This window comes from Orycteropus afer, unplaced genomic scaffold, assembly GCF_000298275.1.
Source record: "Orycteropus afer afer isolate SDZICR_OR568_19922 unplaced genomic scaffold, OryAfe1.0 scaffold00134, whole genome shotgun sequence".
In the NCBI taxonomy this organism is placed as follows: domain Eukaryota; kingdom Metazoa; phylum Chordata; class Mammalia; order Tubulidentata; family Orycteropodidae; genus Orycteropus; species Orycteropus afer.
The window spans coordinates 1,091,298-1,101,753 of record NW_006921721.1 but is presented as its reverse complement, the minus strand read 5'-3'; positions in this window follow the sequence as shown (position 1 = coordinate 1,101,753).

Below are 10,456 nucleotides of genomic sequence, written 5' to 3'. Positions count from 1 at the left end.
TGCCCAACCTTACTTCCGAGGAGTGGCTGGTGGGTTTGAACCGCCAGCCTTCTGGTTAGCAGTCAAGTGCCTTAGGCACTATGCTACCAGAGCTCCTAGGTGCCATGCAGTCAGTTTCAATTCATAGAGACTGTGATAGATAAGGTTGTGTCAATTTGCCTGGCCATGATTCTCAGTGGTTTAGCAGTTATGATGTAGTCATCCCCCACGATGAGATCTTATGTAATGTAATCACCTCCATGATGAGATCTGCTATAAGCAGCCAATCAATTGAAAGGGAATTTCTTCAGGTGTGTGGCCTCTTTCCAATATATGTGGACTCCTGGCAAAGATTTCTGGCCTTTTGCTAGATCTAGATCCTGCATCTGGCTCATCATCATCTGACCTCCGGTTCTTGGACTTCAACAAGTGGCCTGCTGTATCGTCTGCCAATCTTGGGACTGTTGCCTTCACAGACTGTGAGCCAATAGTCTGCCATCTTACTTGCTGATCTTGGATTCATCAACCTCCAAAGCTAGCAGCCTGCTATATTGCCTGCTGATCTTGGGTTCATAAGCCCCTGCAGCTATGTGAGCCTTCAGCTTGACATCTGACCCATGGACTTGGGACTTGACATGCTGTACAGCTGCATGAGCTATTTCCTTATAATAAATTTCTCTCTTTCTCTCTCTCTCTCTGCCATATGTGTGTGTGTGTGTGTGTGTGTGTGTATAACTAGTTTTGCTTAAGCCTAAGACAGAGTCCCTACGTACAATAGAACATAACACTGCCTGGTCCTGTGGCATCCTCACAATTGTTGCTATGCTTGAACCCATTGTTAAAGCCACTGTGTCTACTATCAATCTTATTGAGGGGCTTTCCCTGTTTCACTGACCCCCTACTTTACCAAACATGATATCCTTCTCAAGAGACTGGTCGCTCCTGATAACATGACCAAAGCATGAGATACAAAGTCTGGTCATTCTCGCTTTCAAGGAGCATTCCCACTAGATTTGTTCCAAGACAGATTTGTTCCTTCCTCTGGCATTCCACTGTATATTTCATATTCTTCAACAACACCATAATTCAAAGGCATCCATTTTTCTTCAGTCTTCCTTATTAATTGTCCAGCATTCACATTTGTATGAGGCAATTGAAAATACTAAGGCTTGGATCAGGAAGGCCTTTGTCTTCAAAGCGACATCTTTGCTCTTTTGCACTTTAAAGAGATTTTTTGCAGCAGATTTGCCCAATGCAATACTTTGATTTCTTGACTGATGCTTCCATGGGTGTTGATTCTGGATTCAAGAAGAATGAAATCCTTGACAACTTCAATCTTTTCTCTATTCATCATGATAATGATTGCTGGTCCACTTGTAAGGATTTTCGTTTTCTTTCTGTTGAGGTATAATTTGTACTGAAGGCTATAAGCTTTGATCTTCATCAATAAGTGTTTCAAATCTTCTTCGCTTTCAACAAGGAAAGTTGTGTCTTCTGCATATCAAAGGTTGTTAATGATTCTTCCTCCAATCCTGATGCCATGTTCTTCTTCATACAGTCCACCTTCTTGTATTATTTGCTCAGATTGCTCAGAATACAGATTGAATAAGTCTGATGAAAGAATACAACTCTGATGCTCACTTTTCTTGATTTTAAGCCATGCAGTATCCTCTTGTTCAGTTCAAATGACAGCTTCTTGGTCTATGTACAGGTTCCTCATGAGCATAATTAAGGGTTCTGAAATTCCCATTCTTTGCAATGTTATCCATAATTTGTTATGATTCACACAGCTGAATGTCTTTAGATAGTCAATACAACTAAGGTGCACATCTTTTATCCAAGATCCATCTTACATCATCAATGATATTCCTGATTCCACATCCTCTTCTAAATCCAGCTTGAATTTCTGGAAATTCTCTGACGACATACTGGTGCAACTGTTTTTGGATTATTTTCAGCAAAATTGTACTTGTCTGTGATGTTAATGGTATTGTTCAATAATTTCTCCATTCTTTTGGATTCTTTGGAATGGGCATAACTATGGATCTTTTCCAGTCAGTTATCCAAGTAGTTTTTTTCCAAATTTCTTGGCATAAATGAGTGAATCCCTCCAGCACTGCATCTGTTTGTTGAAATATTTCAATCCATTAATTCCTAGAGCATTGTTTTAAGCAAATTCTTATTCAATACCATTGGTTGTTGATCATAAGTCATCTCTTGAAATGGCTGAATGTTGACCGATTCTTTTTTGTAAAATGGCTCTATTTTGATGGTATTCCTTCCATCTTCTTTTGATGATTCCTGCATCATTCACTATTTGCCCATAAAATCTTTCAATGTTATGTCTATACAGGGAGGAGTGTGCCCATGATCATGTATAGGGTTGGCAGACAATGTTTCTACAAGTGTATTTGTATGTTCTGTAAGAATTCTTAGGTATATAGTAAAGCTGACAAAGGGTAATGTTGTAGTCACTTCTTGGCCAAAGCCAGCTACCCAGAGGGAGGAAGTAGTTGGACCTGTGGGCTTGGGACCATGGTCCAGGGGACATCAAGCTCAGTTGGCATAACATACTACACAAAAATATTGTTCCACATCCTAATTTGGTGAGTAGCAACTGGGATCTTAAAAGCTTTCAAGCAGCCATCTAGATGCAACAATGGGTCTTTCCTCATCCAGAGCAAAAAAGAATGGAGAATACCAAAGACACATGGAAACATTTAGTCCAATGAACTGGTATGCCATGCAATCCTCAGCCTATATGACTATGAGACCAGAAGAACCAAATGGTGCCCAGCTACCACTGTCAACCACTAGGAGGAGGATCTCTGTAGGAGATCCTGGGTAGAGTGGGATAACAATGTAGAACAAAACTCAAAATAATTTAAAAAAAAAAAAAGACCAGGTTTGCTGATCTGATGGAGCCTAGTGGAACCCCTTGGAGTATGGCCCTAGCTGCCCTGCAGGCCTGGAATTAAATCCACTCTTGTGACTTCCAGCCAAATAAAAGACAGGCATATTAGGTGAACATTTACATGAGGTAGATACACTCCTTGGAGAGATCAATCATGGCAGAATAGAAGGGCTGTGTATACACAGGGAGACAGCTCCAGGGACAGGAGTGCATGGGAGGGAAGGGTATAGGGAAGAGGTAACTATGGGGAGAAAGTGGGAGGAGAGTTGTTGCATTGTGGTAAATTGCAGTCAATGTCATGAGACAAAGTGTATGTGAGCTGCTGTATGAAAGATGAATTTGCTCTGTAAACTTTCACCTGATTCACAATAAAAATTTTTAAAAAATTCCTTCAATATTGCAATTCGAGGCTTGAATGTTTTCTTCAGTTCTCTCAGCTTGAATAATACCAAGAGTGTTCTTCTTTTTTTATTTTGTAACTGCATGTCTTTGCAAATTTCATTATAATACTTTACTCTGTCTTCTTGAGATGCCCTTTGAAATCTTCTGTTTAGATATTTTACTTCATCATTTCTTCCATTTGCTTTAGCTACTCTCTATTGAGAGCAAGTTTCAGAGTCTCTTCTGCCATCCATTTTGGTCTTTTCTTCCTTTCCTGTCTTTTTAATGACCTTTTGCTTTCTTCATGTGTGATGTCTTCACACAACTTGTCTAGTCTTCCATCATTGGTATTCAACACATCAAATCTATTCTTCAGACAGTCTCTAAATTTGAGTAGGATATAGCCAAGGTTGTATTTTGGCTCTCCTAGACTTGTTTTATTTTCTTCAACTTCAGCTTGAACTTGCATATGAACAATTGATGAGTTGTTCCATATTTGGCCCTTGGTCTTGTTCTAACTACTGATATTGAGCTTCTCCATCATCTCTTTCCATAGATGTAGCCAATTTGATTCCTGTGTATTCTGTCTGGTGTGGTCCACAAGTATAGTCACCACTATGTTGTTGAAAAAGATATTTGCAATGAATAAGTCATTGGTCTTGCAGAATTCTATCATGCAATCTCTGTCATCATTTCTATCACCAGGGCCATATCTTCTTCTTTCTTTCTAACTTAACAATCCAATCACCAGTAATTATCAATACATCATGATTGCATGTTTTGTGTAAGGGGAGATCCCTAGTAAGTTTAATGTAGTACTTACATTAAGGGCAAGAGACAGAAGAAATGACCCTGAGTCTTACTCTGTGACATAGATTTATTGAGACTTACATAAGGGAGTCCAGGGTCAGCAGGTTGGATGAACAAGAGAGAGAGAGAAAAAAGAGAGAGGAGAGAGACAGGAGGTTGGGGAGAGAACTGTGCTACTCTAAAGCACAGGTGAGTTAAATACTGAAGTACACAAAATCTCATTGCCAACGCTCACATGACCCTTGATTCCCATTCCTGCACACCTGCATTCCAGGAAACAGGGATCTGAGTCAAGATGTCCTTGTAAATCTCTCAAGGCTGTTTCAAGGCTTGGCTAACAGCCTGGCACATCTGCAAGAACAATGGTCAAGACAGGACTGCCGCACAAACCCATACAGTGACTTATCAAGACTGTTACCATCCTTAGGCACACACAATGTTTACCCTACATTTGGTCAATTTCACACTGCAGAAGTTGTTGAAAATCTTTAATTTCTTCATCTTTGGCTTAAGTGATTGGTATGTAAATTTGAATAATAGTAGTATTAACTAGTCTTCTTTGTAGGTGTATGAATATTATCCTATCACTGACGGCATTGTACTTCAAGATAGATCTTGCAGCATTCTTTGCAACGATGAATGCCAAGCCATTCTTCTTCAATGTGTTGTTCACAGCATAGTAGATAATATGATTGTCTGATTCAAAATGGCCAAAACCAGTCCATCAGCTCACTAATGCCTAGGATATTGTTTTTATGTGTTCCATTTATGCAGTAAGTCAGCCCAGGACCAGAAGAAGCAGGGTGTTTTTGATGCAGGGTGTGCCCCAGGGGCAAGCCATACAGGAATTAATAGTGGAAGGTGAGTGTCTGTGGTAGGTGGAGCACCCTGCAGGCAGGTCCCAGTAAGCCAGCAAGGAGCAGTGGAAGGCAGGTGTTTGTGTGAAGCATCCCAAGGGCAGGCCGGGTAAGTGAGCAGGGCAAGGGAGACCAGGAAGTGAGAAGAGCAGTTTGGAAAGCTAAAGGAGACAAATTTGTCAGTCAGTTTGTTGTAGTGTGGTGGCTTGAGTGTTGCTGTGAGGCGGGAGACTACACCACCAGTGTTTCAAATGCCAGAAGGGTTACCCATGGTGGACAGGTTTCAGTGGCACTTCCAGACTAAGACAGATTCAGAAGAAGGAAGAGGCCATCCACTTCTCAAAGAACTGGACAGTGAAAACCTTATGCATAGCAGTGAAACACTGTCTGATATATTACTGGAAAACAGCCCTGAAACATTGTGTGATATAGAGCTGGAAGATGAGCCCTCAGGTCAGAAGTCACTCAAAATACAACTGGCGAAGAGCTGCCTCTTCAAAGCAGAGTTGACCTTAATGATGTAGATAGAGTAAAGCTTTTGGGACCTACAATTGGTGATCTGATACATCTCAAGATGAGAAGAAACAACTGCAAACATCCATTAATAATCAGAACATAGAATGTATAAAGTATAAATCTAGAAAAATTGGAAGTTGTCAAAAATGAAATGGAACACATAAAGATTGATAGCCTAGGAATTAGTGAGCTAAAATGGACTGGTTTGATCTACTATGCCAGGAATGAAAAATTGAAGGATGGCATGGTATTCATCATCACAAAGAATTTATCAAGCTCTGTCTTGAACTATGCTGTCAGTGATAGGATAATATCCATATACCTAAAAGGAAGACCAGTTAATACTATTATTATTCAAAGTTATGCACCAACCACCAAAGCCAAAGATGAGGAAATTGCAGATTTTTACCAACTTCTGCAGTCTGAAATTGACAAAGCATGCAATCAAATGTGTTAGTTATCACTGGTGATTGGAATACAAAAGTAGGAAGCAAAGAAGAATCATCAGTAGTGGGAAATATGTCCTTGGTGATAGAAATAATGCTGGAGATCTCATGATAGAATTTTGCAAGATCAACAATGTATTAATCACAAATACCTTTCTTCAACAAATGGAGGTTAAACACATGGACTTCAACAGATGGAGTACACGGGAATCAGATTGACTACACTTGTGGCAAGAGGAAATGGAAAAGCTTAATATCTTCAGCAAGGCCAGGAGCTGATTGTGGAACAGACCATCAACTGCTCAGATGCAAGTTCAAGTTGAAGCTGAAGACAATTAAAACAAATGCACAAGAGCCAAAACAAGACCTTGACTATATCCCTCCTGAATTTAGAGACCATCTAAAGAACAGATTTGATACATTGAACACCAATGGCCAAAAACCAGAGGAATTATGGGATGACATCAAGAATATCATCCATGAAGAAAGCAAAAGGTCATTAAAAAGACAGGAAAAGAAGAAAAGACCAAAAGGAATGTCAGAAGAGACTCTGAAACTTGCACTTGAAAGGAGAGTAGCTAAAGCAAATGGAAAGATGGACAGATAATGAGCTGAACAGAAGATTTCAAAGAGCAGCTCGTGAAAACAAAGTCAATTATTATAAGGAAATGTGCAAAGACCTGGAGTTAGAAAGCCAAAAGAGAAGAACATGCTCAACATTTCTCAAATTGCAAGAACTGAGGAAAAAGTTAAGCCTCGAGTTACAATATTGAAAGATCCCATGGACAAAATTTTGAATCATGCAGGAAACATCAAAAGAGGAAAAGAATACACAGAGTCACTGTACCAAAAAGAATTGGGCAATGTTCATCTATGTCAGGAGGTGGCATATTATCAAGACCCAATGGTACTGAAGGAAGAAGTTGAAGCTGCACTGAAGGAATTGGTGAAAATGGAGCTGCACTCCAGGAATTGAAGGAATACCCATTGAGATGTTTCAACAAACGGATACTGCGCAATAGGGACTTACTCGTCTATGCCAAGACATTTGGAAGACAACTACCTGGCCAACTAACTGGAAGAGGTCCATATTTGTACCCATTCCAAAGAAAGGTGATCCCACAGAATGTGGAAATTATCAAACAATATCATTGATATCATACACAAATAAAATCTTACTGAAAATAATTCAAAAACAGCAGTATATTGACAGAGAACTTCCAGAAATGCAAGCTGGATTCAGAAAAGGACATGGAATGAGGGATATCATTGCTGATGTCAGATGTCTTGGCTCAAAACAAAGAATACCAGAAACATGTTTACTTGTGTTTTATTGAGTATACAAAGGCATTTGATTGTGTGGATCATAACAAATTGTGGATAACATTGAGAAGCATGGGGATTCCAGAACACTAAATTGTACTCATGAGGAACCTGTACATAGACCAGGAGCCTGTCATTCAAACAGATCAAAGGGATTCTGCATGGTTTAAAATCAGGAAGGAAGTGTGTCAGGGTTGTATCCTTTCACCATACTTATTCAATCTGTATGCTGAGCAAATAATCCAAGAAGCTAGACTATAGGAAGAACATGGCATCAGGATTGGAGGAAGGCTCATTAACAACCTGAGATACCCAGACAACACAATTTTGCTTGCTGAAAGTTAGGATGACTTGGAGCACTTAGTGGTGAATATTAAAGACTACAGTCTGCAGTATGGATTACACGTCAATATAAAGAAAACAAAAATCCTCACAACTGGACCAATAAGCAGCATCACAATAAATGGAGAAAAGACTGAAGTTGTCAAAGACTTCATATTACTTGGTTCTACAATCAACCTCAATGGAAGCAGTCATGACATCAAATGACATACTGCATTGGGCAAATCTACTGCAAAAGACCTCTTTCAAATGTTGAAGAGGAAAGATATCTCTCTGAAGACTAAGAAGCACTAACCCAAGCCATGGTATTTTCAATCACCTCATATGCATGTGAGAGCTGGACAATGAATAAGGAAGACCAAAGAAGAGTTGATGTTTTTGAGTTGTGGTTTTGGCAAAGAATACTGAAAGTACAATTGACTGCTAAAAGAACTAACAAATCTGTCCTGGACAAAGTGCAGCCAGAATGCTCCTTGGAAGTGAGAATGGCCAGACTTCATCTCACCTATTTTGGTCACGCTGTCAGAAAGGACTATTCTCCGGAGAAAGATATCATGCTTGGTCAAGTGGAGGGTCAACGAAAGAGGGTAAGGCCCTCAACAAGATAGATTGACACAGTGGCTGCAACAATGGGCTCAGGAATAGCAGGGATCATGGAGCTGGCACAGGACCAAACAGTGTTTCATTCTGTTGTACATAAGGTCACTTTGAGCCAGAGATGACTCAACAGCACATAACAACAACAACAACAATTTCATTTTTGACAACTTCCAATTTTACTAGATTCATACTTCATATCTTCCACAGCCCAATTATTAATGCATGTTTACAGCTGTTTTTTCTCATTTTGAGCCAGGCTACCTCAGCAACTGTAGGACCCAAAAAAACTTTACTCTATCAACCTCTTTAAGGCTGACTCTCCTTTGAGGAGGCAGCTCTTCCTTAGTCATATTTTGAGTTCTTTCCAACCTGAGGAGCTCATCTTTCTGGTGTCATATCACACAATGTTTCCCTGCCATTCACAAGGTTTTCTGAGGCCAATTTTTCAGAAGTGGACAGCCACGTCCTTCTTCCTTAGTCTGGAAGTTCCACTGAAAACCGCCCACCATGGTGACACTGCTAGTGTTTGAAATACATAGCCTCCAGCATCACAGCAGCATGCAAGCCTCCACAGAATGACAAACTTACAGACCAGTAGTGGACATTTACTTTAGATTCAATAAAAGGCCAGAGGTGGAATGGACAAAGTTGACCATTTAAATATCTTTTGGGTTTGTTTTGCTCTATCCAAAGAGATACTACATTCCACATTTCTTAAATATTGTTAAGAGTAGCTTGCTTTCTTTCTTAATAGATTTCCCAGATTCAAGTCTCATCTTCTCCAATATTTCTCTCTGCTGTTGAGAATAAATTAGAATCATTTACCTTAATTTTTCAGCGTTAATTTGATCTATGTTATTTTCCTGCTTAAGACCTTTAGATGGTGTTCTGGTTACCTAGTGTGACTCTAACAAAAATATACTACAAATGGGATTGTCTTAACAAACAGGAGTTTATTCTCTCATGGTTTGGAGGCTTTAAGTCCAAGGTCAAAGTGCCAGACTCCAGGAGCTGGGTAAAAGCCCATCAACCTTGGGTTGCAGCTCTGCCTCCTGCTCCAGGCCCACTGAAGCTGGAGGCTTTTCTTCACTCAGCTGCTGGCTGCTGAGGCTGACAAACCCAAGGTTGACGAGTAAAAGGGCACAGTCCCAATGTTACCAAACCACATGGTAGGCCATTGATTTAAGTCCATCAAAAGTCCCAAAGTCGGCAGAGCATGGCAGCCTGCTAAACAACGACACAGCTACATGCAGGGTTCAAGTGTCCCACAAGCTAGGGATCATTCCCCAAGGCTTCTCCTTATATACAGGAAGCAGACCATATTCCTAAGACATCTACCCAGCTGCTTGTGGTAGATCCCACCATGGAGTTGATTGCCAGTCTCATCATGGGGAATAACTACCATCAGCTGCCCAGCCACTCAACCAGGCCCAGCCAAGTTGACATACAAATTTAACTACCAGACCCCCCCTAGTGAAGTTCTAAAGGATCTTTTAATTAAAACAGATAACAACAAATGTTATCAAGGGTGTGAGGGTGTGGAGAGACTGAAACCAGGGCCAGCCAAATCAACATACAAATTTAAATGCCAGAGATGGTTTTGCATCCTTTGTGATGTAAGCTTAAACTTCTTAGCCATGCTGAGAAGCCATTTATGATCTGGCCATGCCTAACTCTCCTCTCTCCCTGACATGTACTTTGAGCGCCAGCTTTAAACATGCCTTGCATATCATGTTTTTTGCTTCTCACATCTGTATCCTTTCATGTTCTGGTCTTCTTTTCTGGAAGATTGCCCTCCTCTTTGTTTGGCTGGGTAATATGTATTTCTCTTTCAAAACATGTTTTAAAGGACACTTGCCCAGTGACCAATGATTACTGAGGTTAAACTATTAGATGAACATATAGAGGCCACATATCATGTCCAGAAGTGCCATATTGGGCACTCACTGCACACAGTTGGGAAGTATCTTATGAGCATCAAAATAAAAACTTATCTAGCTTTAAATTTTATAGACAAAATATTATCTGATTCTAAGTATAGGGAAAGACTCCAAGCATGAAAGCAATAGAATAAATCAAGAAGAAAAAATAAGTATAACTGACTAGATAAAATTTAAAACTTAAAAAAATAGGATAAAAGCCTTGAGCCCCAGGCTTACAGGTGAGGAGAGACAACGCAGGGATGCCAGAGTAGCAGGCCGGAAGAGCAGGGAAGGGGATAAAAGCCTTGAGCCCCAGGCTTACAGGTAAGGAGAGACAATGCAGGGACGCCAGAGTAGCAGGCCGGA